Below are 27,327 nucleotides of genomic sequence, written 5' to 3'. Positions count from 1 at the left end.
GGAGGAGAGAGAGAGGAGGGGAGAGGCAGAAGGAGAAGAGAGGAAAGGGGGAGGAGGAGAGAGAGAGGAGGGGAGAGGCAGAAGGAGAAGAGAGGAAAGGGGGAGGAGAGAGAGGGGAACACCTGGTTATTATCAGCTAGTGGTTGCCTCTGAAATGTCCCCCTATTCCGCGTTCTCACCGTTGTGTTTGGGGCTGGCTGTGTTAGAGCTGTGTGTCTCACCGTTGTGTTTGGGGCTGGCTGTGTTAGAGCTGTGTCTCATCGTTGTGTTTGGGGCTGGCTGTGTTAGAGCTGTGTGTCTCACCGTTGTGTTTGGGGCTGGCTGTGTTAGAGCTGTGTGTCTCACCGTTGTGTTTGGGGCTGGCTGTGTTAGAGCTGTGTCTCATCGTTGTGTTTGGGGCTGGCTGTGTTAGAGCTGTGTCTCACCGTTGTGTTTGGGGCTGGCTGTGTTAGAGCTGTGTGTCTCACCGTTGTGTTTGGGGCTGGCTGTGTTAGAGCTGTGTGTCTCACCGTTGTGTTTGGGGCTGGCTGTGTTAGAGCTGTGTGTCTCACCGTTGTGTTTGGGGCTGGCTGTGTTAGAGCTGTGTGTCTCACCGTTGTGTTTGGGGCTGGCTGTGTTAGAGCTGTGTCTCACCGTTGTGTTTGGGGCTGGCTGTGTTAGAGCTGTGTGTCTCACCGTTGTGTTCGGGGCTGGCTGTGCTAGAGCTGTGTGTCTCACCGTTGTGTTTGGGGCTGGCTGTGTTAGAGCTGTGTGTCTCACCGTTGTGTTTGGGGCTGGCTGTGTTAGAGCTGTGTGTCTCACCGTTGCCGTTGTGTTTGGGGCTGGCTGTGTGTCTCACCGTTGTGTTTGGGGCTGGCTGTGTTAGAGCTGTGTGTCTCACCGTTGTGTTTGGGGCTGGCTGTGTTAGAGCTGTGTCTCACCGTTGTGTTTGGGGCTGGCTGTGTTAGAGCTGTGTGTCTCACCGTTGTGTTTGGGGCTGGCTGTGTTAGAGCTGTGTGTCTCACCGTTGTGTTTCGGGCTGGCTGTGTTAGAGCTGTGTGTCTCACCGTTGTGTTTGGGGCTGGCTGTGTTAGAGCTGTGTGTCTCACCGTTGTGTTTGGGGCTGGCTGTGTTAGAGCAGTGTGTCTCACCGTTGTGTTTGGGGCTGGCTGTGTTAGAGCTGTGTCTCATCGTTGTGTTTGGGGCTGGCTGTGTTAGAGCTGTGTCTCATCGTTGTGTTTGGGGCTGGCTGTGTTAGAGCTGTGTCTCACCGTTGTGTTTGGGGCTGGCTGTGTTAGAGCTGTGTGTCTCACCGTTGTGTTCGGGGCTGGCTGTGCTAGAGCTGTGTGTCTCACCGTTGTGTTTGGGGCTGGCTGTGTTAGAGCTGTGTGTCTCACCGTTGTGTTTGGGGCTGGCTGTGTTAGAGCTGTGTGTCTCACCGTTGTGTTTGGGGCTGGCTGTGTTAGAGCTGTGTGTCTCACCGTTGCCGTTGTGTTTGGGGCTGGCTGTGTTAGAGCTGTGTGTCTCACCGTTGCCGTTGTGTTTGGGGCTGGCTGTGTTAGAGCTGTGTGTCTCACCGTTGTGTTTGGGGCTGGCTGTGTTAGAGCTGTGTGTCTCACCGTTGTGTTTGGGGCTGGCTGTGTTAGAGCTGTGTGTCTCACCGTTGTGTTTGGGGCTGGCTGTGTTAGAGCTGTGTCTCACCGTTGTGTTTGGGGCTGGCTGTGTTAGAGCTGTGTGTCTCACCGTTGTGTTCGGGGCTGGCTGTGCTAGAGCTGTGTGTCTCACCGTTGTGTTTCGGGCTGGCTGTGTTAGAGCTGTGTGTCTCACCGTTGTGTTTGGGGCTGGCTGTGTTAGAGCTGTGTGTCTCACCGTTGTGTTTGGGGCTGGCTGTGTTAGAGCTGTGTGTCTCACCGTTGTGTTTGGGGCTGGCTGTGTTAGAGCTGTGTGTCTCACCGTTGTGTTTGGGGCTGGCTGTGTTAGAGCTGTGTGTCTCACCGTTGCCGTTGTGTTTGGGGCTGGCTGTGTTAGAGCTGTGTGTCTCACCGTTGTGTTTGGGGCTGGCTGTGTTAGAGCTGTGTGTCTCACCGTTGTGTTTGGGGCTGGCTGTGTTAGAGCTGTGTGTCTCACCGTTGTGTTTGGGGCTGGCTGTGTTAGAGCTGTGTCTCACCGTTGTGTTTGGGGCTGGCTGTGTTAGAGCTGTGTGTCTCACCGTTGTGTTTGGGGCTGGCTGTGTTAGAGCTGTGTGTCTCACCGTTGTGTTTGGGGCTGGCTGTGTTAGAGCTGTGTGTCTCACCGTTGTGTTTGGGGCTGGCTGTGTTAGAGCTGTGTGTCTCACCGTTGTGTTTGGGGCTGGCTGTGTTAGAGCTGTGTGTCTCACCGTTGCCGTTGTGTTTGGGGCTGGCTGTGTTAGAGCTGTGTGTCTCACCGTTGTGTTTGGGGCTGGCTGTGTTAGAGCTGTGTGTCTCACCGTTGTGTTTGGGGCTGGCTGTGTTAGAGCTGTGTCTCTCACTGTTGTGTTTGGGGCTGGCTGTGTTAGAGCTGTGTGTTTGGGGCTGGCTGTGTTAGAGCTGTGTGTCTCACCGTTGTGTTTGGGGCTGGCTGTGTTAGAGCTGTGTCTCTCACCGTTCCCAGTGTGTTTGGGCCTGGCTGTGTTAGAGCTGTGTGTCTCACCGTTGTGTTTGGGGCTGGCTGTGTTAGAGCTGTGTGTCTCACCGTTGCCGTTGTGTTTGGGGCTGGCTGTGTTAGAGCTGTGTGTCTCACCGTTGTGTTTGGGGCTGGCTGTGTTAGAGCTGTGTGTCTCACCGTTGTGTTTGGGGCTGGCTGTGTTAGAGCTGTGTGTCTCACCGTTGTGTTTGGGGCTGGCTGTGTTAGAGCTGTGTGTCTCACCGTTGTGTTTGGGGCTGGCTGTGTTAGAGCTGTGTGTCTCACCGTTGCCGTTGTGTTTGGGGCTGGCTGTGTTAGAGCTGTGTGTCTCACCGTTGCCGTTGTGTTTGGGGCTGGCTGTGTTAGAGCTGTGTGTCTCACCGTTGTGTTTGGGGCTGGCTGTGTTAGAGCTGTGTGTCTCACCGTTGTGTTTGGGGCTGGCTGTGTTAGAGCTGTGTGTCTCACCGTTGCCGTTGTGTTTGGGGCTGGCTGTGTTAGAGCTGTGTGTCTCACCGTTGCCGTTGTGTTTGGGGCTGGCTGTGTTAGAGCTGTGTGTCTCACCGTTGTGTTTGGGGCTGGCTGTGTTAGAGCTGTGTGTCTCACCGTTGTGTTTGGGGCTGGCTGTGTTAGAGCTGTGTCTCACCGTTGTGTTTGGGGCTGGCTGTGTTAGAGCTGTGTGTCTCACCGTTGTGTTCGGGGCTGGCTGTGCTAGAGCTGTGTGTCTCACCGTTGTGTTTCGGGCTGGCTGTGTTAGAGCTGTGTGTCTCACCGTTGTGTTTGGGGCTGGCTGTGTTAGAGCTGTGTGTCTCACCGTTGTGTTTGGGGCTGGCTGTGTTAGAGCTGTGTGTCTCACCGTTGTGTTTGGGGCTGGCTGTGTTAGAGCTGTGTGTCTCACCGTTGCCGTTGTGTTTGGGGCTGGCTGTGTTAGAGCTGTGTGTCTCACCGTTGTGTTTGGGGCTGGCTGTGTTAGAGCTGTGTGTCTCACCGTTGTGTTTGGGGCTGGCTGTGTTAGAGCTGTGTGTCTCACCGTTGTGTTTGGGGCTGGCTGTGTTAGAGCTGTGTGTCTCACCGTTGTGTTTGGGGCTGGCTGTGTTAGAGCTGTGTGTCTCACCGTTGTGTTTGGGGCTGGCTGTGTTAGAGCTGTGTGTCTCACCGTTGTGTTTGGGGCTGGCTGTGTTAGAGCTGTGTGTCTCACCGTTGTGTTTGGGGCTGGCTGTGTTAGAGCTGTGTGTCTCACCGTTGTGTTTGGGGCTGGCTGTGTTAGAGCTGTGTGTCTCACCGTTGCCATTGTGTTTGGGGCTGGCTGTGTTAGAGCTGTGTGTCTCACCGTTGTGTTTGGGGCTGGCTGTGTTAGAGCTGTGTGTCTCACCGTTGTGTTTGGGGCTGGCTGTGTTAGAGCTGTGTGTCTCACCGTTGTGTTTGGGGCTGGCTGTGTTAGAGCTGTGTCTCTCACTGTTGTGTTTGGGGCTGGCTGTGTTAGAGCTGTGTGTTTGGGGCTGGCTGTGTTAGAGCTGTGTGTCTCACCGTTGTGTTTGGGGCTGGCTGTGTTAGAGCTGTGTGTCTCACCGTTGCCGTTGTGTTTGGGGCTGGCTGTGTTAGAGCTGTGTGTCTCACCGTTCCCAGTGTGTTTGGGCCTGGCTGTGTTAGAGCTGTGTCTCTCACCGTTCCCAGTGTGTTTGGGCCTGGCTGTGTTAGAGCTGTGTCTCACCGTTGCCGTTGTGTTTGGGGCTGGCTGTGTTAGAGCTGTTGGCTCCGCCCAGTTTGAGGAGTGAGCGGTCGAAGCCCTTAATGGAACAGTCCATCCCCGTCACGGCACACAGCTGTTCCTGGTACTCCACTGCAGCCTTCTCAAACCTAGAGAGAGAGGTATGGGTCACTATAGGGTATTGACAGAGAGGTATGGGTTACTATAGGGTATTTACAGAGAAGTATGGGTCACTATAGGGTATTGACAGAGAGGTATGGGTCACTATAGGGTATTGACAGAGAGGTATGGGTCACTATAGGGTATTTACAGAGAGAGGCATCAGTTACTATAGGGTATTTACAGAGAAGTATGGGTTACTATAGGGTATTTACAGAGAAGTATGGGTTACTATAGGGTATTTACAGAGAGGTATGGGTTACTATAGGGTATTTACAGAGAGGTATGGGTTACTATAGGGTATTTACAGAGAGGTATGGGTTACTATAGGGTATTTACAGAGAGGTATGGGTTACTATAGGGTATTTACAGAGAGGTATGGGTTACTATAGGGTATTTACAGAGAGGTATGAGTTACTATAAGGTATTTACAGAGAGGTATGGGTTACTATAGGGTATTTACAGAGAGGTATGGGTTACTATAGGGTATTTACAGAGAGGTATGGGTTACTATATGGTATTTACAGAGAGGTATGGGTTACTATATGGTATTTACAGAGAGGTATGGCTTACTATATGGTCTTGACAGAGAGAGGTATGGCTTACTATAGGGTATTTACAGAGAGGTATGGGTCACTATAGGGTATTTACAGAGAGGTATGGGTCACTATAGGGTATTTACAGAGAGGTATGGGTCACTATAGGGTATTTACAGAGAGGTATGGGTCACTATATGGTATTTACAGAGAGGTATGGGCTACTATATGGTCTTGACAGAGAGAGGTATGGCTTACTATATGGTATTTACAGAGAGGTATGGGTTACTATAGGGTATTTACAGAGAGAGGTATGGGTTACTATAGGGTATTTACAGAGAGGTATGGGTTACTATAGGGTATTTACAGAGAGAGGTATGGGTTACTATAGGGTATTTACAGAGAGAGGTATGGGTCACTATAGGGTATTTATAGAGAGGTATGGGTTACTATATGGGCTTGACAGAGAGAGAGGTATGGGTTCCTATATGGTATTTACAGAGAGAGGTATGGGTTACTATGGTCTTTGACAGAGAGAGAGGTGTGGGTTACTATAGTCTTTGACAGAGAGGAGGTATGGGTTACTATATGGTATTTACAGAGAGAGGTATGGGTTACTATGGTCTTTGACAGAGAGAGAGGTATGGGTTACTATATGGTATTTACAGAGAGAGAGGTATGGGCTACTATATGGTATTTACAGAGAGAGTGGTATGGGCTACTATATGGTATTTACAGAGAGAGAGGTATGGGTTACTATGGTCTTTGACAGAGAGAGAGGTATGGGTTACTATAGGGTATTTACAGAGAGGTATGAGTTACTATAGGGTATTTACAGAGAGAGAGGTATGGGTTACTATGGTCCTTGACAGAGAGAGAGGTATGGGTTACTATAGGGTATTTACAGAGAAGTATGGGTTACTATAGGGTATTTACAGAGAAGTATGGGTTACTATAGGGTATTTACAGAGAGGTATGGGTTACTATAGGGTATTTACAGAGAGGTATGGGTTACTATAGGGTATTTACAGAGGTATGGGTTACTATAGGGTATTTACAGAGAGGTATGGGTTACTATAGGGTATTTACAGAGAGGTATGGGTTACTATAGGGTATTTACAGAGAGGTATGGGTTACTATAGGGTATTTACAGAGAGGTATGGGTTACTATATGGTATTTACAGAGAGGTATGGCTTACTATATGGTCTTGACAGAGAGAGGTATGGCTTACTATATGGTATTTACAGAGAGGTATGGGTCACTATAGGGTATTTACAGAGAGGTATGGGTTACTATAGGGTATTTACAGAGAGAGAGGTATGGGTTACTATGGTCCTTGACAGAGAGAGAGGTATGGGCTACTATATGGTATTTACAGAGAGGTATGGGTTACTATATGGTATTTACAGAGAGAGGTATGGGTTACTATAGGGTATTTACAGAGAGAGGTATGGGTTACTATAGGGTATTTACAGAGAGGTATGGGCTACTATATGGTCTGGACATACCATTTAACAGCATCTATGGACAACTAGAGGTGTGTACTACCTGCTTATTGACTACATTTAAAGTGGCAATCAGCAGTTGAAACAATAAAGCGTACTCACTGCCCCGTTTGGGTAAAAGGCTGAGGGATGGGACTGGAGGAATGTAACCACTCAACTTCAAAGACAGAGCTTTGGATTTAAGGACCAACCATCATTGACATCATAGACAACATTCCAGTTGTAACCAGCCATGACATCATAGAGCAATTCCAGTTGTAACCATACATGACATCATAGAGCAACATTCTAGGTGTAACCATCAATGACATCATAGAGCAACATTCCAGTTGTAACCATCCATGACATCATAGAGCAACATTCCAGTTGTAACCATCCATGACATCATAGAGCAACATTCCAGTTGTAACCATCCATGACATCATAGAGCAACATTCTAGGTGTAACCATCAATGACATCATAGAGCAACATTCTAGGTGTAACCATCAATGACATCATAGAACAACATTCTAGGTGTAACCATCCATGACATCATAGAGCAACATTCTAGGTGTAACCATCAATGACATCATAGAGCAACATTCCAGTTGTAACCAGCCATGACATCATAGAGCAACATTCCAGTTGTAACCAGCCATGACATCATAGAGCAACATTCCAGTTGTAACCAGCCATGACATCATAGAGCAACATTGCAGTTGTAACCATCCATGACATCATAGAGCAATTCCAGTTGTAACCATCCAAGACATCATAGAGCAACATTCCAGTTGTAACCAGCCATGACATCATAGAGCAATTCCAGTTGTAACCATACATGACATCATAGAGCAACATTCTAGGTGTAACCATCAATGACATCATAGAACAACATTCTAGGTGTAACCATCCATGACATCATAGAGCAACATTCTAGGTGTAACCATCAATGACATCATAGAGCAACATTCCAGTTCTAACCATCCATGACATCATAGAGCAACATTCCAGTTGTAACCAGCCATGACATCATAGAGCAACATTCCAGTTGTAACCAGCCATGACATCATAGAGCAACATTCCAGTTGTAACCAGCCATGACATCATAGAGCAACATTGCAGTTGTAACCATCCATGACATCATAGAGCAATTCCAGTTGTAACCATACATGACATCATAGAGCAACATTCTAGGTGTAACCATCAATGACATCATAGAACAACATTCTAGGTGTAACCATCCATGACATCATAGAGCAACATTCTAGGTGTAACCATCAATGACATCATAGAGCAACATTCCAGTTCTAACCATCCATGACATCATAGAGCAACATTCCAGTTGTAACCAGCCATGACATTATGGAGAAACATTCCAGTTGTAACCAGCCATGACATCATAGACAACATTCCAGTTGTAACCATCCATGACATCATGGAGCAACATTCCAGATGTAACCAGCCATGACATTATGGAGAAACATTCCAGTTGTAACCAGCCATGACATCATAGAGCAACATTCCAGTTGTAACCATCCATGACATCATGGAGCAACATTCCAGATGTAACCAGCCATGACATTATGGAGAAACATTCCAGTTGTAACCAGCCATGACATCATAGAGCAACATTCCAGTTGTAACCATCCATGACATCATAGAGCAACATTCCAGTTGTAACCAGCCATGACATCATAGAGCAACATTCCAGTTGTAACCAGCCATGACATCATAGAGCAACATTCCAGTTGTAACCAGCCATGACATCATAGAGCAACATTCCAGTTGTAACCAGCCATGACATCATAGACAACATTCCAGTTGTAACCAGCCATGACATCATAGAGCAACATTCCAGTTGTAACCAGCCATGACATCATAGAGCAACATTCCAGTTGTAACCAGCCATGACATCATAGACAGCATTCCAGTTGTAACCATCCATGACATCAGAGCAACATTCTAGGTGTAACCATCAATGACATCATAGAGCAACATTCTAGGTGTAACCAGCCATGACATCATAGAGCAACATTCCAGTTGTAACCAGCCATGACATCATAGAGCAACATTCCAGTTGTAACCAGCCATGACATCATAGAGCAACATTCCAGTTGTAACCAGCCATGACATCATAGAGCAACATTCCAGTTGTAACCAGCCATGACATCATAGAGCAACATTCTAGGTGTAACCATCAATGACATCATAGAGCAACATTCCAGTTGTAACCAGCCATGACATCATAGAGCAACATTCCAGTTGTAACCAGCCATGACATCAGAGCAACATTCCAGTTGTAACCAGCCATGACATCATAGAGCAACATTCCAGTTGTAACCAGCCATGACATCATAGAGCAACATTCCAGTTGTAACCAGCCATGACATCATAGAGCAACATTCCAGTTGTAACCATCCATGACATCATAGAGCAACATTCCAGTTGTAACCATCCATGACATCATAGAGCAACATTCTAGGTGTAACCATGGTGAGGCTGTATAGTGTTTGTTTATATTTTCTTTCTTTCAAAACATTTGTATAAAACAAGCTTATATTTTAGGTTCTGGTGGGAACTAAGATCATGAGGCATTTAGAAAGTTAAATCTGTCAAGAATTGCCCCTTAAATACACTAAGCTTGGACTCCACTTGACACACAAACACACACACACACAGGGGTGGTTTTCCTTACCGCCCCTCAGCCTGTAGTGCCACAGAGCTGACCCAAGCCAGACTCTTGCCAGTGTTGGTGAGACTCCAGGCAGCTAAACCCTGGATAGCCTCAGGACAGTGAAGTTCACACAGAGCCTCTACCAGCATCACCAGAGGAGCCTCCAACTCTGGACCCTACAGAGAGGAGACATGGGGATCAGTTACAGATGACGAGTAGAGACCTGGGGGTCAGTTACAGATGACCAGTAGAGACCTGGACCCTACAGAGAGGAGACATGGGGATCAGTTACAGATGACCAGTAGAGACCTGGACCCTACAGAGAGGAGACCTGGACCCTACAGAGAGGAGACCTGGACCCTACAGAGAGGAGACATGGGGGTCAGTTACAGATGACCAGGGGAGACCTGGGGGTCAGTTACAGATGACCAGGGGAGACCTGGACCTTACAGAGAGGAGACCTGGACCCTACAGAGAGGAGACCTGGACCCTACAGAGAGGAGACCTGGACCCTACAGAGAGGAGACCTGGACCCTACAGAGAGGAGACCTGGAACCTACAGAGAGGAGACCTGGACCCTACAGAGAGGAGACCTGGACCCTACAGAGAGGAGACCTGGACCCTACAGAGAGGAGACCTGGACCCTACAGAGAGGAGACCTGGACCCTACAGAGAGGAGACCTGGACCCTACAGAGAGGAGACAATGGGGGTTAGTTACAGATGACCAGTAGAGACCTGGACCCTACAGAGAGGAGACAATGGGGGTCAGTTACAGATGACCAGTAGAGACCTGGACCCTACAGAGAGGAGACATGGGGGTCAGTTACAGGTGACCAGTAGAGATCTGGACCCTACAGAGAGGAGACATGGGGGTCAGTTACAGGTGACCAGGGGAGACCTGGACCCTACAGAGAGGAGACAATGGGGGTTAGTTACAGATGACCAGTAGAGACCTGGACCCTACAGAGAGGAGACAATGAGGGTCAGTTACAGATGACCAGTAGAGACCTGGACCCTACAGAGAGGAGACATGGGGGTCAGTTACAGGTGACCAGTAGAGACCTGGACCCTACAGAGAGGAGACATGGGGGTCAGTTACAGGTGACCAGGGGAGACCTGGGCCCTACAGAGAGGAGACATGGACCCTACAGAGAGGAGACAATGGGGGTTAGTTACAGATGACCAGAGGAGGCCTGGACCCTACAGAGAGGAGACCTGGACTCTACAGAGAGGAGACCTGGACCCTACAGAGAGGAGACATATGGGGGGTCAGTTACAGGTGATGTATTTATTAACTTCAGGTAAAGGGGTCGTGGTTGAAAACAGTTGACTGACCGTTGGAACAAGGTAATGCTGAGTGTGTTTCTCTGTGTGGTCAAGTACACTAGGTTCAGTTGGGGCTCTGGTCAAAAGTAGTGCACTATATAGGGAATAGGGTGTGGTTTAGGACACAGTCCTGGGACTGTTCGTCTCTCCTCCCGTTACCAGAGTGCTGCTGTTCTGGATCTCAGTCAGCAGGTCCAAGCCGTGGCGCACGGTGACTGCTGGTTGGCCGGACAGAAGCCCCACCCTCATCAGGGCCAGGCGGATACGAGTCAGCCAATCCTGGCAGGTCTGACGGTTGGTATAGAAGAATGTTCTGATACCCTGGATATAGAGGGAAGGAGAGAGAGAAAAACATAGTTGACATTAGGAGCCGCGTGCACCTTGGGTGGTGTGGTCAAAGCGTTGGCACAGCCCTCGTAGGCGTTGTACATCAGTTTCTCAGTGTAGGTGTGTAGGGGTGTGTGTGTGTAGGTGTGTGTGTGTGTGTGTACCTTGGGTGGAGCGGTCAGAGCATTGGCACAGCCCTCGTAGGCGTTGTACATCAGTTTCTCCAGGTTTTCCAGGAACTGCAAGAGCAGCGCCAGACGCAGCTGGTTGCTATGGTGACCGTCGTCTGTGTCGCCGCCGCTCCATTGGCTGAGCTCCTGTTCAGTGTTCAGACTGTGGGCCGCCAGGCTGCGGATTATACCTGGAGAGGAGGGAGGAGAGGAGGGAGGAGGAGAGAAGGAGAGGGAAGAGGAGAGAGGAGAGAGGGAAGAGGAGAGAGGGAAGAGGAGAGAGGGAAGAGGAGAGGGGGAAGGAGAGAGGGGAGGAGAGAGGGGAGGAGAGAGGGGAGGAGAGAGGGGAGGAGGGAGGGGAGGAGGGAGGGAGGGGAGGAGGGAGGGGAGGAGAGAGGGGAGGAGGGAGGGGGGAGGAGAGGGGAGGAGGGAGGGGAGGAGGAGAGGGGAGGGAGGGAAGAGGAGAGAGGGAAGAGGAGAGAGGGAAGAGGAGAGAGGGGAGAGGAGAGAGGGGAGAGGAGAGAGGGGAGGAGAGAGGGGAGTAGAGAGGGGAGGAGGAGGGAGGGGAGGAGGAGAGGGGAGGGAGGAGAGGGGAGGGAGGAGAGAGGGAAGAGGGAAGAGAGAGGGGAGGAGGGAGGGAGGGAAGAGGGAGGGGAGGGAGGAGAGGGGGAAGAGGGAGGGGAGGGAGGAGAGAGGGAAGAGGGAGGGGAGGGAGGAGAGGGAGGGGAGGGGGAGGGAGGAGAGGGGAGGGGAGGGAGGAGAGGGGAGGGGGAGGGAGGAGAGGGGAGGGGGAGGGAGGAGAGGGGAGGGGGAGGGAGGAGAGGGGAGGGGGAGGGAGGAGAGGGGAGGAGAGAGGGGAGGAGAGAGGGGAGGAGAGAGGGGAGGAGAGAGGGAGGGAAGGGGGGAGAGAGGGGAGGAGAGAGGGAGGAGAGAGGGAGGAGAGAGGGAGGAGAGAGGGAGGAGAGAGGGAGGAGAGAGGGAGCAGAGAGGGAAGGATATGTTCTTGAAAGAGGCAACATGTAAATCCAGAATGTGTATAGGATGGAATAGGGGGGCCCTCAATATACTTTCAAATGACTCAAACCAAATGGAAACTGTGTAGAAATGATAATGGACCTGCATTTGGTACAGTTTCATGACTGTGTCCAGCTGGCTCACAGACTTATCACCGATCTGAGAGCTAGACAGTCAGGGAGCATTGGAAATTCCCAAAACCATTTTGAAAGTGAAAGAAATAACGTTTTCAGTGTGGCCCTCCGGAACTTTCTGAAAAGTAAATGTGGCTTACAGGGAGAGTTTAAAGTTTAAACCAGGGGTGTCAAGGGTCTAACTGACAGGACATGGGCGTTACAGGGGGAGGAGCTACCGGCTACAGGGGGAGGAGCTACAGGGGCAGGAGCTACAGGGGCAGGAGCTACGTGGGGCGGAGCTACGTGGGGCGGAGCTACGTGGGGCGGAGCTACAGGGGTTCAGAAATGCAAAGAACAGCCCCTCTCCAGGCCTCCAACCACCTCATCAACAACATGTTAAAAATAATCACGGGGAAAACTCTGGACTGAGTGCGTGTGTGTGTGTGTTTTAGTTTTAGTGTGTGTGTGTGTTTTAGTTTTAGTGTGTGTGTGTGTTTTAGTTTTAGTGTGTGTGTGTGTTTTAGTGTGTGTGTGTGTGTGTTTTAGTGTGTGTGTGTGTGTGTTTTAGTGTGTGTGTGTGTGTGTGTTTTAGTGTGTGTGTGTGTGTGTGTTTTAGTGTGTGTGTGTGTGTGTGTTTTAGTGTGTGTGTGTGTGTTTTAGTGTGTGTGTGTGTTTTAGTGTGTGTGTGTGTTTTAGTGTGTGTGTGTGTGTTTTAGTGTGTGTGTGTGTGTTTTAGTGTGTGTGTGTGTGTTTTAGTGTGTGTGTGTGTGTTTTAGTGTGTGTGTGTGTGTTTTAGTGTGTGTGTGTGTGTGTGTGTTTTAGTGTGTGTGTGTGTGTGTTTTAGTGTGTGTGTGTGTGTGTTTTAGTGTGTGTGTGTGTGTTTTAGTGTGTGTGTGTTTGTTTTAGTGTGTGTGTGTGTGTGTTTTAGTGTGTGTGTGTGTTTTTTAGTGTGTGTGTGTTTTAGTGTGTGTGTGTTTTTTAGTGTGTGTGTGTTTTTTAGTGTGTGTGTGTTTTAGTGTGTGTTTTAGTGTGTGTGTGTGTGTGTTTTAGTGTGTGTGTGTGTGTTTTAGTGTGTGTGTGTGTGTGTTTTAGTGTGTGTGTGTGTGTGTTTTAGTGTGTGTGTGTGTGTGTGTGTGTGTGTGTGTGTGTTTTAGTGTGTGTGTGTGTGTGTGTGTGTGTTTTAGTGTGTGTGTGTGTGTGTGTGTTTTAGTGTGTGTGTGTGTGTGTTTTAGTGTGTGTGTGTGTGTTTTAGTGTGTGTGTGTGTGTTTTAGTGTGTGTGTGTGTGTGTTTTAGTGTGTGTGTGTGTGTTTTAGTGTGTGTGTGTTTTAGTGTGTGTGTGTGTGTGTGTTTTAGTGTGTGTGTGTGTGTGTGTGTTTTAGTGTGTGTGTGTGTGTGTGTGTGTTTTAGTGTGTGTGTGTGTGTTTTAGTGTGTGTGTGTGTAACAGCCCGTACCCTCTATGGTCTGGAAGGTGTCCTGTGCCCGTCCCAGCGGGGTACGGAGTTTAGACAACACTGTGAACTGAGCTGCCTCCCACACCGCCCACTGCCACAGCACCGCCTCAGTCTTCAGCAGAGCCCGCGGTACACACACACCGCCACCCGCACCGGAGACACACACACCCCCTTCACGACCTGACGAGACACCCTCGCGCTTCTCCAGACGCTGGCAGCTGTGGTACAGACGCTCCAGCCACGGTTCTTTACTGTAGGAACACACAGGTTAGCATATATCCACACACACACAGGTTAGCATATATCCACACACACACAGGTTAGCATATATCCACACACACACACACACAGGTTAGCATATATCCACACACACACAGGTTAGCATATATCCACACACACACACAGGTTAGCATATATCCACACACACACACAGGTTAGCATATATCCACACACACACACAGGTTAGCATATATCCACACACACACACAGGTTAGCATATATCCACACACACACACAGGTTAGCATATATCCACACACACACACAGGTTAGCATATATCCACACACACACACAGGTTAGCATATATCCACACACACACACAGGTTAGCATATATCCACACACACACACAGGTTAGCATATATCCACACACACACACAGGTTAGCATATATCCACACACACACACAGGTTAGCATATATCCACACACACACACAGGTTAGCATATATCCACACACACACACAGGTTAGCATATATCCACACACACACACACACAGGTTAGCATATATCCACACACACACAGGTTAGCATATATCCACACACACACAGGTTAGCATATATCCACACACACACACACACAGGTTAGCATATATCCACACACACAGGTTAGCATATATCCACACACACAGGTTAGCATATATCCACACACACAGGTTAGCATATATCCACACACACACACACAGGTTAGCATATATCCACACACACACACACAGGTTAGCATATATCCACACACACACAGGTTAGCATATATCCACACACACAGGTTAGCATATATCCACACACACACACACAGGTTAGCATATATCCACACACACACACACAGGTTAGCATATATCCACACACACACACACACACACACAGGTTAGCATATATCCACACACACACACACACACACACACACACACACACACACACACACACACACACACACACACACACAGGTTAGCATATATCCACACACACACACACACACACACAGGTTAGCATATATCCACACACACACACACACACAGGTTAGCATATATCCACACACACACACACACAGGTTAGCATATATCCACACACACAGGTTAGCATATATCCACACACACACACACACACACACAGGTTAGCATATATCCACACACACACACACACACAGGTTAGCATATATCCACACACACACACACACAGGTTAGCATATATCCACACACACACACACACACAGGTTAGCATATATCCACACACACACAGGTTAGCATATATCCACACACACACACAGGTTAGCATATATCCACACACACACACAGGTTAGCATATATCCACACACACACACAGGTTAGCATATATCCACACACACACACAGGTTAGCATATATCCACACACACACACACACACACACACACACACACACACACACACACACACACAGGTTAGCATATATCCACACACACACACACACACACAGGTTAGCATATATCCACACACACACACACAGGTTAGCATATATCCACACACACACACACAGGTTAGCATATATCCACACACACACACACAGGTTAGCATATATCCACACACACACACACAGGTTAGCATATATCCACACACACACACACAGGTTAGCATATATCCACACACACACACAGGTTAGCATATATCCACACACACACACAGGTTAGCATATATCCACACACACACACAGGTTAGCATATATCCACACACACACACAGGTTAGCATATATCCACACACACACACAGGTTAGCATATATCCACACACACACACAGGTTAGCATATATCCACACACACACAGGTTAGCATATATCCACACACACACAGGTTAGCATATATCCACACACACACACAGGTTAGCATATATCCACACACACACACAGGTTAGCATATATCCACACACACACACAGGTTAGCATATATCCACACACACACACAGGTTAGCATATATCCACACACACACACAGGTTAGCATATATCCACACACACACACACAGGTTAGCATATATCCACACACACAGGTTAGCATATATCCACACACACACAGGTTAGCATATATCCACACACACACACAGGTTAGCATATATCCACACACACACACAGGTTAGCATATATCCACACACACACACAGGTTAGCATATATCCACACACACACACAGGTTAGCATATATCCACACACACACACAGGTTAGCATATATCCACACACACACACAGGTTAGCATATATCCACACACACACACACACACACACACACACACACACACACACACACAGGTTAGCATATATACACACACACAGGTTAGCATATATCCACACACACAGGTTAGCATATATCCACACACACAGGTTAGCATATATCCACACACACACACAGGTTAGCATATATCCACACACACACAGGTTAGCATATATCCACACACACAGGTTAGCATATATCCACACACACACAGGTTAGCATATATCCACACACACAGGTTAGCATATATCCACACACACACACACACACACACACACACACACACACACACAGGTTAGCATATATCCACACACACACTAGCATATATCCACACACATACACACACACACAACTTAGCAGAACACACACACACACAGTTTCCCCTTCCCCATTCTGGTCCCTCGTGCGAGTCGAACCCACAACCCTGGCGTTGTAAGCCCCAAGCTCTACCAACTGAGGCACACGGGACCCACGACACGCACGTTAGGACCCCCCCCACCCCCCACCCCACCCCACAGAGCCAGGTAGCCTACCCTCCGCGGTGCTGGCTGCCATAGAGGATGAAGCTGATGAGGTCACTGAAGTCCTGGGGGTGAAAGGTGCTGCTGGGGGGGCGGCTCATGTGACGACGAACCACCAAGGAGATCTCCTCTATCTCTGGGTGGCTGTGGTTACTGCAGGGTCACACACATTAAGGTTACTGCAGGGACACACACACACATTAAGGTTACTGCAGGGACACACACACATTAAGGTTACTGCAGGGTCACACACACATTAAGGTTACTGCAGGGTCACACACACACATTAAGGTTACTGCAGGGACACACACACATTAAGGTTACTGCAGGGACACACACACATTAAGGTTACTGCAGGGACACACACACATTAAGGTTACTGCAGGGACACACACACATTAAGGTTACTGCAGGGACACACACACATTAAGGTTACTGCAGGGACACACACACATTAAGGTTACTGCAGGGACACACACACATTAAGGTTACTGCAGGGACACACACACATTAAGGTTACTGCAGGGACACACACACATTAAGGTCACTGCAGGGACACACACATTAAGGTCACTGCAGGGACACACACATTAAGGTTACTGCAGGGACACACACACATTATGGTTACACACACATTAAGGTTACTGCAGGGTCACACATTAAGGTTACTGCAGGGTCACACATTAAGGTTACTGCAGGGTCACACATTAAGGTTACTGCAGGGTCACACACATTAAGGTTACTGCAGGGACACACATTAAGGTTACTGCAGGGACACACACACATTAAGGTCACTGCAGGAAGGTAGACACATTAAGGTCACACAGATAGATAAAGACAATATGAGGAAGGTATTCTCAGTGTAGATAAAGACAATATGAGGAAGGTGTTCATAGTGTTTGGTATTCTCAGTGTAGATAAAGACAATATGAGGAAGGTGTTCATAGTGTTTGGTATTCTCAATGTAGTTAAAGACAATATGAGGTAGGTATTCAGTGTTTGGTATTCTCAGTGTAGATAAAGACAATACGAGGAAGGTATTCTCAGTGTAGTTAAAGACAATATGAGGTAGGTATTCATAGTGTTTGGTATTCTCAGCGTAGATAAAGACAATATGAGGTAGGTATTCAGTGTTTGGTATTCTCAGTGTAGATAAAGACAATATGAGGAAGGTATTCTCAGTGTAGATAAAGACAATATGAGGTAGGTATTCATAGTGTTTGGTATTCTCAGCGTATATAAAGACAATATGAGGAAGGTATTCTCAGTGTAGATAAAGACAATATGAGGAAGGTATTCAATTTGTAAGTCGCTCTGGATAAGAGCGTCTGCTAAATGACTTAAATGTAAATGTAAATGTATTCTCAGTGTAGAGAAAGACAATATGAGGAAGGTATTCTCAGTGTAGATAAAGACAATACGAGGAAGGTATTCTCAGTGTAGATAAAGACAATACGAGGAAGGTATTCTCAGTGTAGATAAAGACAATACGAGGAAGGTATTCTCAGTGTAGATAAAGACAATACGAGGAAGGTATTCTCAGTGTAGATAAAGACAATATGAGGAAGGTATTCATAGTGTTTGGTATTCTCAGCGTAGATAAAGACAATATGAGGTAGGTATTCATAGTGTTTGGTATTCTCAGTGTAGATAAAGACAATATGAGGAAGGTATTCATAGTGTTTGGTATTCTCAGTGTAGATAAAGACAATATGAGGAAGGTATTCATAGTGTTTGGTATTCTCAGCGTAGATAAAGACAATATGAGGAAGGTATTCATAGTGTTTGGTATTCTCAGTGTAGATAAAGACAATATGAGGAAGGTATTCATAGTGTTTGGTATTCTCAGCGTAGATAAAGACAATTCAAGCAACTCACCCAATTGGTTTTTACATTAGTTGAAGTTGACTGATAAAACCCAGACCATGAGTGAGCGCATAACCGATATCATTCATTTTGCTGCTATGATAATGACAAGTTACTTGAAGATGACTTAATAAACATATTAATGTCGCCGACAGGCCTCAGAGCAGTCAGTCGCCGACAGGCCTCAGAGCAGTCAGTCGCCGACAGGCCTCAGAGCAGTCAGTCGCCGACAGGCCTCAGAGCAGTCAGTCGCCGACAGGCCTCAGAGCAGTCAGTCGCCGACAGGCCTCAGAGCAGTCAGTCGCCGACAGGCCTCAGAGCAGTCAGTCGCCGACAGGCCTCAGAGCAGTCAGTCGCCGACAGGCCTCAGAGCAGTCAGTCGCCGACAGGCCTCAGAGCAGTCAGTCGCCGACAGGCCTCAGAGCAGTCAGTCGCCGACAGGCCTCAGAGCAGTCAGTCGCCGACAGGCCTCAGAGCAGTCAGTCGCCGACAGGCCTCAGAGCAGTCAGTCGCCGACAGGCCTCAGAGCAGTCAGTCGCCGACAGGCCTCAGAGCAGTCAGTCGCCGACAGGCCTCAGAGCAGTCAGTCGCCGACAGGCCTCAGAGCAGTCAGTCGCCGACAGGCCTCAGAGCAGTCAGTCGCCGACAGGCCTCAGAGCAGTCAGTCGCCGACAGGCCTCAGAGCAGTCAGTCGCCGACAGGCCTCAGAGCAGTCAGTCGCCGACAGGCCTCAGAGCAGTCAGTCGCCGACAGGCCTCAGAGCAGTCAGTCGCCGACAGGCCTCAGAGCAGTCAGTCGCCGACAGGCCTCAGAGCAGTCAGTCGCCGACAGGCCTCAGAGCAGTCAGTCGCCGACAGGCCTCAGAGCAGTCAGTCGCCGACAGGCCTCAGAGCAGTCAGTCGCCGACAGGCCTCAGAGCAGTCAGTCGCCGACAGGCCTCAGAGCAGTCAGTCGCCGACAGGCCTCAGAGCAGTCAGTCGCCGACAGGCCTCAGAGCAGTCAGTCGCCGACAGGCCTCAGAGCAGTCAGTCGCCGACAGGCCTCAGAGCAGTCAGTCGCCGACAGGCCTCAGAGCAGTCAGTCGCCGACAGGCCTCAGAGCAGTCAGTCGCCGACAGGCCTCAGAGCAGTCAGTCGCCGACAGGCCTCAGAGCAGTCAGTCGCCGACAGGCCTCAGAGCAGTCAGTCGCCGACAGGCCTCAGAGCAGTCAGTCGCCGACAGGCCTCAGAGCAGTCAGTCGCCGACAGGCCTCAGAGCAGTCAGTCGCCGACAGGCCTCAGAGCAGTCAGTCGCCGACAGGCCTCAGAGCAGTCAGTCGCCGACAGGCCTCAGAGCAGTCAGTCGCCGACAGGCCTCAGAGCAGTCAGTCGCCGACAGGCCTCAGAGCAGTCAGTCGCCGACAGGCCTCAGAGCAGTCAGTCGCCGACAGGCCTCAGAGCAGTCAGTCGCCGACAGGCCTCAGAGCAGTCAGTCGCCGACAGGCCTCAGAGCAGTCAGTCGCCGACAGGCCTCAGAGCAGTCAGTCGCCGACAGGCCTCAGAGCAGTCAGTCGCCGACAGGCCTCAGAGCAGTCAGTCGCCGACAGGCCTCAGAGCAGTCAGTCGCCGACAGGCCTCAGAGCAGTCAGTCGCCGACAGGCCTCAGAGCAGTCAGTCGCCGACAGGCCTCAGAGCAGTCAGTCGCCGACAGTGCCCCGGCCTTAGAGCAGTCAGTCGCCGACAGTGCCCCGGCCTTAGAGCAGTCAGTCGCCGACAGGCCTCAGAGCAGTCAGTCGCCGACAGTGCCCCGGCCTTAGAGCAGTCAGTCGCCGACAGTGCCCCGGCCTTAGAGCAGTCAGTCGCCGACAGTGCCCCGGCCTTAGAGCAGTCAGTCGCCGACAGTGCCCCGGCCTTAGAGCAGTCAGTCGCCGACAGTGCCCCGGCCTTAGAGCAGTCAGTCGCCGACAGTGCCCCGGCCTTAGAGCAGTCAGTCGCCGACAGTGCCCCGGCCTTAGAGCAGTCAGTCGCCGACAGTGCCCCGGCCTTAGAGCAGTCAGTCGCCGACAGTGCCCCGGCCTTAGAGCAGTCAGTCGCCGACAGGGTCCCGGCCTTAGAGCAGTCAGTCGCCGACAGGGTCCCGGCCTCAGAGCAGTCAGTCACCGACAGGGTCCCGGCCTTAGAGCAGTCCCAGTCAGTAATTGAGGATAGAGGGTGTCCGGTCTGTGTTGTGTGCTGACCTGAGTGTCACGTCCAGAGGGATTGTCCTCAGCAGCTTGCCGTACGCCTGCCTCACCCTCACCGCAGAGTGCACCAGCTGGACACGACAAACATCCACACACCTGGGAGGCACAGGACAGAGACAACATTATACACACGTTTGGGTTGATGCTTTTGTGTATAAGGGGTTGTTTTGTGTGTGTGTGTGTGTGTGTGTGTGTGTGTGTGTGTGTGTGTGTGTGTGTGTGTGTGTGTGTGTGTGTGTGTGTGTGTGTATAAGGGTTTGTTTTTTGTGTGTGTGTGTCTGTGTATAAGGGGTTGTTGTGTGTGCGTGTCTGTGTAGAAGGGGTTGTTGTGTGTGTGTGTCTGTATATAAGGGGTTGTTTTGTGTGTGTGTGTATAAGGGTTTGTTTTGTGTGTGTGTGTGTCTGTGTGTGTGTATATAAGGGTGTGTGTGTGTGTGTGTGTGTGTGTGTGTGTGTGTGTGTGTGTGTGTGTGTGTGTGTGTGTGTGTGTATATAAGGGTGTGTGTGTGTGTGTGTGTGTGTGTGTGTGTGTATATAAGGGTTTGTTTTTTGTGTGTGTGTGTGTATATAAGGGTGTGTGTGTGTGTGTGTGTGTGTGTGTGTGTATAAGGGTTTGTTTTTTGTGTGTGTGTATAAGGGTTTGTTTTTTGTGTGTGTGTATAAGGGTTTGTTTTTTGTGTGTGTGTATAAGGGTTTGTTTTTTGTGTGTGTGTATAAGGGTTTGTTTTTTGTGTGTGTGTGTGTGCGTTACCTCTGCAGCAGCTCTGTGTTGAGTGAGGAGGAGATGACCTGAAGGCTGTTGCAGGTCTGAAGGCAGATGACTGGGTCCTCATTCAGGGCTGCAGACCGACAGAGAGTCAACACACACACACACACACACACACACACACACACACACACACACACACACACACACAGCAGGAATCAGGTTCTGAAAACCCTGGTTGGAAGATTCCCCAGAATCAGTGAGGAATATTTCATCTAGAATTTCTGGAACACCTGGGAATTTAAGTTACCTGATTTTTACAACCCCTAAGTAAAGACTTTTAATTATTACCCTCTATAATTAAACAGTATTTCCCGTTGTGGAACAGACCCTCTCTATAGATAAACAGTATTTATCGTTGTGGAACAGACCCTCTCTATAGATAAACAGTATTTATTGTTGTGGAACAGACCCTCTCTATAGATAAACAGTATTTATCGTTGTGGAACAGACCCTCTCTATAGATAAACAGTATTTCCTGTTGTGGAACAGACCCTCTCTATAGATAAACAGTATTTATCGTTGTGGAACAGACCCTCTCTATAGATAAACAGTATTTATCGTTGAGGAACAGACCCTCTCTATAGATAAACAGTATTTATCGTTGTGGAACAGACCCTCTCTATAGATAAACAGTATTTATCGTTGTGGAACAGACCCTCTCTATAGATAAACAGTATTTATCGTTGAGGAACAGACCCTCTCTATAGATAAACAGTATTTATCGTTGAGGAACAGACCCTCTCTATAGATAAACAGTATTTATCGTTGAGGAACAGACCCTCTCTATAGATAAACAGTATTTATCGTTGAGGAACAGACCCTCTCTATAGATAAACAGTATTTATCGTTGTGGAACAGACCCTCTCTATAGATAAACAGTATTTCCCGTTGTGGAACAGACCCTCTCTATAGTTAAACCGTATTTACCGTTGTGGAGCAGACCCTTGCAGAACTTGTGGAAGGAGGGCAGGGAGAAGAGAGGGGTGTAGGTATCAGACCTCTTCATCATCAGGCACATCTCCAGAGACCACGTCAACAACAGCTTCCTGTTTGGAGCAGACACACACACACACACACACACACACACACACACACACACACACACACACACACACACACACACTAGGTTAGGTTATATGGTGGAGAAATGACAAGATTGTGTTATAATACGGTCATGGCACCAAAAGGTTGTGTTAAGCAACAGAACAGAGGGTTCTGAGAACACTGTGTGTGTTCTACGGAGGATGGGCCTCTGGGAGATTTAACACTGACAGGAGATTGATCATGTCTTTGGGTGATACCACATTCCAGAGCTTGAGGTAATGTTTCTGTACTGGGGGGGGACACGGCTCCAGAACAGAGTTGGGGGGTCCCCCAGGGGGACACGGCTCCAGTACGGAGTTGGGGGGTCCCCCAGGGGGACATGGCTCCAGTACGGAGTTGGGGGGTCCCCCAGGGGGACATGGCTTCAGTATGGAGTTGGGGGGTCCCCCAGGGGGACACGGCTCCAGTACGGAGTTGGGGGGTCCCCCAGGGGGACACGGCTCCAGTACGGAGTTGGGGGGTCCCCCAGGGGGACACGGCTCCAGTACGGAGTTGGGGGGTCCCCCAGGGGGACACGGCTCCCGTATGGAGTTGGGGGGTCCCCCAGGGGGACACGGCTCCCGTATGGAGTTGGGGGGTCCCCCAGGGGGACAATGGCTCCCGTATGGAGTTGAGGGGCCAGAACCTGGTCTCTACACAGTAAGGACAGTCTTTACAGCAGATACTGTCTGTTGTGAATTATTAGCATCTCTTATATATGAATCCCAACCTCGTGACCCATTCCATACATCTGTTGTTTGTCATGAACATCCCGGAGGAGCGTCTCGTAACATCCAGGGTCGCTGACAAGCTCCATTACTGTATTAAATAATACAAGTTGGATTGTTTTGAAGAAATGTAATAAAGTCTCCTTTTGATTGACAATTAATTCCACCCACAGTTATCGTTCAACTACACCTGTGTGTGTGTGTGTGTGTGTGTGTGTGTGTGTGTGTGTGTGTGTGTGTGTGTGTGTGTGTGTGTGTGTGTGTGTGTGTGTGTGTGTGTGTGTGTGTGTGTGTGTGTGTGTGTGTGTGTGTGTGTGTGTGTGTGTGTGACATGTATAGCGCGTGTACCTGGCCTCAGTGTAGAGCTGCTCCTTCCTCAGCAGGGCTCCCAGCAGGGACAGCAGGGTGCTGAAGTGTTTCCTGGTTGCCGTGGTTACCGTGCTGATGACCGCCCCGTCAAAGAGCGAAGGGGAGGAGGAGGACAGGCTGGACGAGATGAAGTGATCATGTCTGAAAAACAGAGAGAGAGAAGATTGAAAGAGAAGACAACTGAATGTGGTACAGTGTGAGTACAGGGTGGTAGTGTGTGTTACCTGGTACAGTGTGAGTACAGGGTATATAACAGCAGGGTGGTAGTGTGTGTTACCTGGTACAGTGTGAGTACAGGGTGGTAGTGTGTGTTACCTGGTACAGTGTGAGTACAGGGTGGTAGTGTGTGTTACCTGGTACAGTGTGAGTACAGGGTGGTAGTGTGTGTTACCTGGTACAGTGTGAGTACAGGGTATATAACAGCAGGGTGGTAGTGTGTGTTACCTGGTACAGTGTGAGTACAGGGTATATAACAGCAGGGTGGTAGTGTGTGTTACCTGGTACAGTGTGAGTACAGGGTGGTAGTGTGTGTTACCTGGTACAGTGTGAGTACAGGGTGGTAGTGTGTGTTACCTGGTACAGTGTGAGTACAGGGTGGTAGTGTGTGTTACCTGGTACAGTGTGAGTACAGGGTGGTAGTGTGTGTTACCTGGTACAGTGTGTGTTACCTGGTACAGTGTGAGTACAGGGTATATAACAGCAGGGTGGTAGTGTGTGTTACCTGGTACAGTGTGAGTACAGGGTGGTAGTGTGTGTTACCTGGTACAGTGTGAGTACAGGGTATATAACAGCAGGGTGGTAGTGTGTGTTACCTGGTACAGTGTGAGTACAGGGTGGTAGTGTGTGTTACCTGGTACAGTGTGAGTACAGGGTGGTAGTGTGTGTTACCTGGTACAGTGTGAGTACAGGGTGGTAGTGTGTGTTACCTGGTACAGTGTGAGTACAGGGTGGTAGTGCGTGTTACCTGGTACAGTGTGAGTACAGGGTATATAACAGCAGGGTGGTAGTGTGTGTTACCTGGTACAGTGTGAGTACAGGGTATATAACAGCAGGGTGGTAGTGTGTGTTACCTGGTACAGTGTGAGTACAGGGTATATAACAGCAGGGTGGTAGTGTGTGTTACCTGGTACAGTGTGAGTACAGGGTGGTAGTGTGTGTTACCTGGTACAGTGTGAGTACAGGGTATATAACAGCAGGGTGGTAGTGTGTGTTACCTGGTACAGTGTGAGTACAGGGTGGTAGTGTGTGTTACCTGGTACAGTGTGAGTACAGGGTGGTAGTGCGTGTTACCTGGTACAGTGTGAGTACAGGGTATATAACAGCAGGGTGGTAGTGTGTGTTACCTGGTACAGTGTGAGTACAGGGTATATAACAGCAGGGTGGTAGTGTGTGTTACCTGGTACAGTGTGAGTACAGGGTATATAACAGCAGGGTGGTAGTGTGTGTTACCTGGTACAGTGTGAGTACAGGGTGGTAGTGTGTGTTACCTGGTACAGTGTGAGTACAGGGTATATAACAGCAGGGTGGTAGTGTGTGTTACCTGGTACAGTGTGAGTACAGGGTATATAACAGCAGGGTGGTAGTGTGTGTTACCTGGTACAGTGTGAGTACAGGGTGGTAGTGTGTGTTACCTGGTACAGTGTGAGTACAGGGTATATAACAGCAGGGTGGTAGTGTGTGTTACCTGGTACAGTGTGAGTACAGGGTGGTAGTGTGTGTTACCTGGTACAGTTTGAGTACAGGGTGGTAGTGTGTGTTACCTGGTACAGTGTGAGTACAGGGTATATAACAGCAGGGTGGTAGTGTGTGTTACCTGGTACAGTGTGAGTACAGGGTATATAACAGCAGGGTGGTAGTGTGTGTTACCTGGTACAGTGTGAGTACAGGGTGGTAGTGTGTGTTACCTGGTACAGTGTGAGTACAGGGTATATAACAGCAGGGTGGTAGTGCGTGTTACCTGGTACAGTGTGAGTACAGGGTGGTAGTGTGTGTTACCTGGTACAGTTTGAGTACAGGGTGGTAGTGTGTGTTACCTGGTACAGTGTGAGTACAGGGTATATAACAGCAGGGTGGTAGTGTGTGTTACCTGGTACAGTGTGAGTACAGGGTATATAAGTGCAGGGTGGTAGTGTGTGTTACCTGGTACAGTGTGAGTACAGGGTGGTAGTGTGTGTTACCTGGTACAGTGTGAGTACAGGGTATATAACAGCAGGGTGGTAGTGCGTGTTACCTGGTACAGTGTGAGTACAGGGTGGTAGTGTGTGTTACCTGGTACAGTGTGAGTACAGGGTGGTAGTGTGTGTTACCTGGTACAGTGTGAGTACAGGGTGGTAGTGTGTTTACCTGGTACAGTGTGAGTACAGGGTGGTAGTGTGTGTTACCTGGTACAGTGTGAGTACAGGGTATATAACAGCAGGGTGGTAGTGTGTGTTACCTGGTACAGTGTGAGTACAGGGTATATAACAGCAGGGTGGTAGTGTGTGTTACCTGGTACAGTGTGAGTACAGGGTATATAACAGCAGGGTGGTAGTGTGTGTTACCTGGTACAGTGTGAGTACAAGGTGGTAATGTGTGTTACCTGGTACAGTGTGAGTACAGGGTGGTAATGTGTGTTACCTGGTACAGTGTGAGTACAGGGTGGTAGTGTGTGTTACCTGGTACAGTGTGAGTACAGGGTGGTAGTGTGTGTTACCTGGTACAGTGTGAGTACAGGGTGGTAGTGCGTGTTACCTGGTACAGTGTGAGTACAGGGTGGTAGTGCGTGTTACCTGGTACAGTGTGAGTACAGGGTGGTAGTGCGTGTTACCTGGTACAGTGTGAGTACAGGGTGGTAGTGCGTGTTACCTGGTACAGTGTGAGTACAGGGTGGTAGTGCGTGTTACCTGGTACAGTGTGAGTACAGGGTGGTAGTGTGTGTTACCTGGTACAGTGTGAGTACAGGGTGGTAGTGTGTGTTACCTGGTACAGTGTGAGTACAGGGTGGTAGTGTGTGTTACCTGGTACAGTGTGAGTACAGGGTGGTAGTGTGTGTTACCTGGTACAGTGTGAGTACAGGGTATATAACAGCAGGGTGGTAGTGTGTGTTACCTGGTACAGTGTGAGTACAGGGTGGTAGTGTGTGTTACCTGGTACAGTGTGAGTACAGGGTGGTAGTGTGTGTTACCTGGTACAGTGTGAGTACAGGGTGGTAGTGTGTGTTACCTGGTACAGTGTGAGTACAGGGTGGTAGTGTGTGTTACCTGGTACAGTGTGAGTACAGGGTGGTAGTGTGTGTTACCTGGTACAGTGTGAGTACAGGGTATATAACAGCAGGGTGGTAGTGTGTGTTACCTGGTACAGTGTGAGTACAGGGTGGTAGTGTGTGTTACCTGGTACAGTGTGAGTACAGGGTGGTAGTGTGTGTTACCTGGTACAGTGTGAGTACAGGGTATATAACACAGCATATTGTACAGCAGGGTGGTAGACGGCCAGGTCAGAGTGGACCAACATCAGGTTCTGACTCAACAACGCAAACACCGTCGGAGACAGAGCCCACATCTACAGAGAGGGAGGGGGCAGAGGGGGAGAGAGGCAGAGGGGGCAGAGGGGGGAGAGAGGCAGAGGGGGGCAGAGGGAGGAGGGCAGAGGGAGGGGGGGAGGGGGGGGCAGAGGTACATTTTAAGTTATAGTTCAGTCATG

The 27,327-nt window shown here is 49.3% G+C and overlaps 1 pseudogene; it reads right to left on the bottom strand.

Moving 5' to 3' along the window:
* The window catches only part of LOC124027439, a 48,478-nt pseudogene that overhangs the window by 6,143 nt on the left and 15,008 nt on the right, over nt 1-27,327 (bottom strand).

Source organism: Oncorhynchus gorbuscha, unplaced genomic scaffold, assembly GCF_021184085.1.
Source record: "Oncorhynchus gorbuscha isolate QuinsamMale2020 ecotype Even-year unplaced genomic scaffold, OgorEven_v1.0 Un_scaffold_3230, whole genome shotgun sequence".
In the NCBI taxonomy this organism is placed as follows: Eukaryota; Metazoa; Chordata; class Actinopteri; order Salmoniformes; family Salmonidae; genus Oncorhynchus; species Oncorhynchus gorbuscha.
Note: the sequence above shows the minus strand (reverse complement) of the source record. Positions and strands in the feature narration are given on the sequence as shown.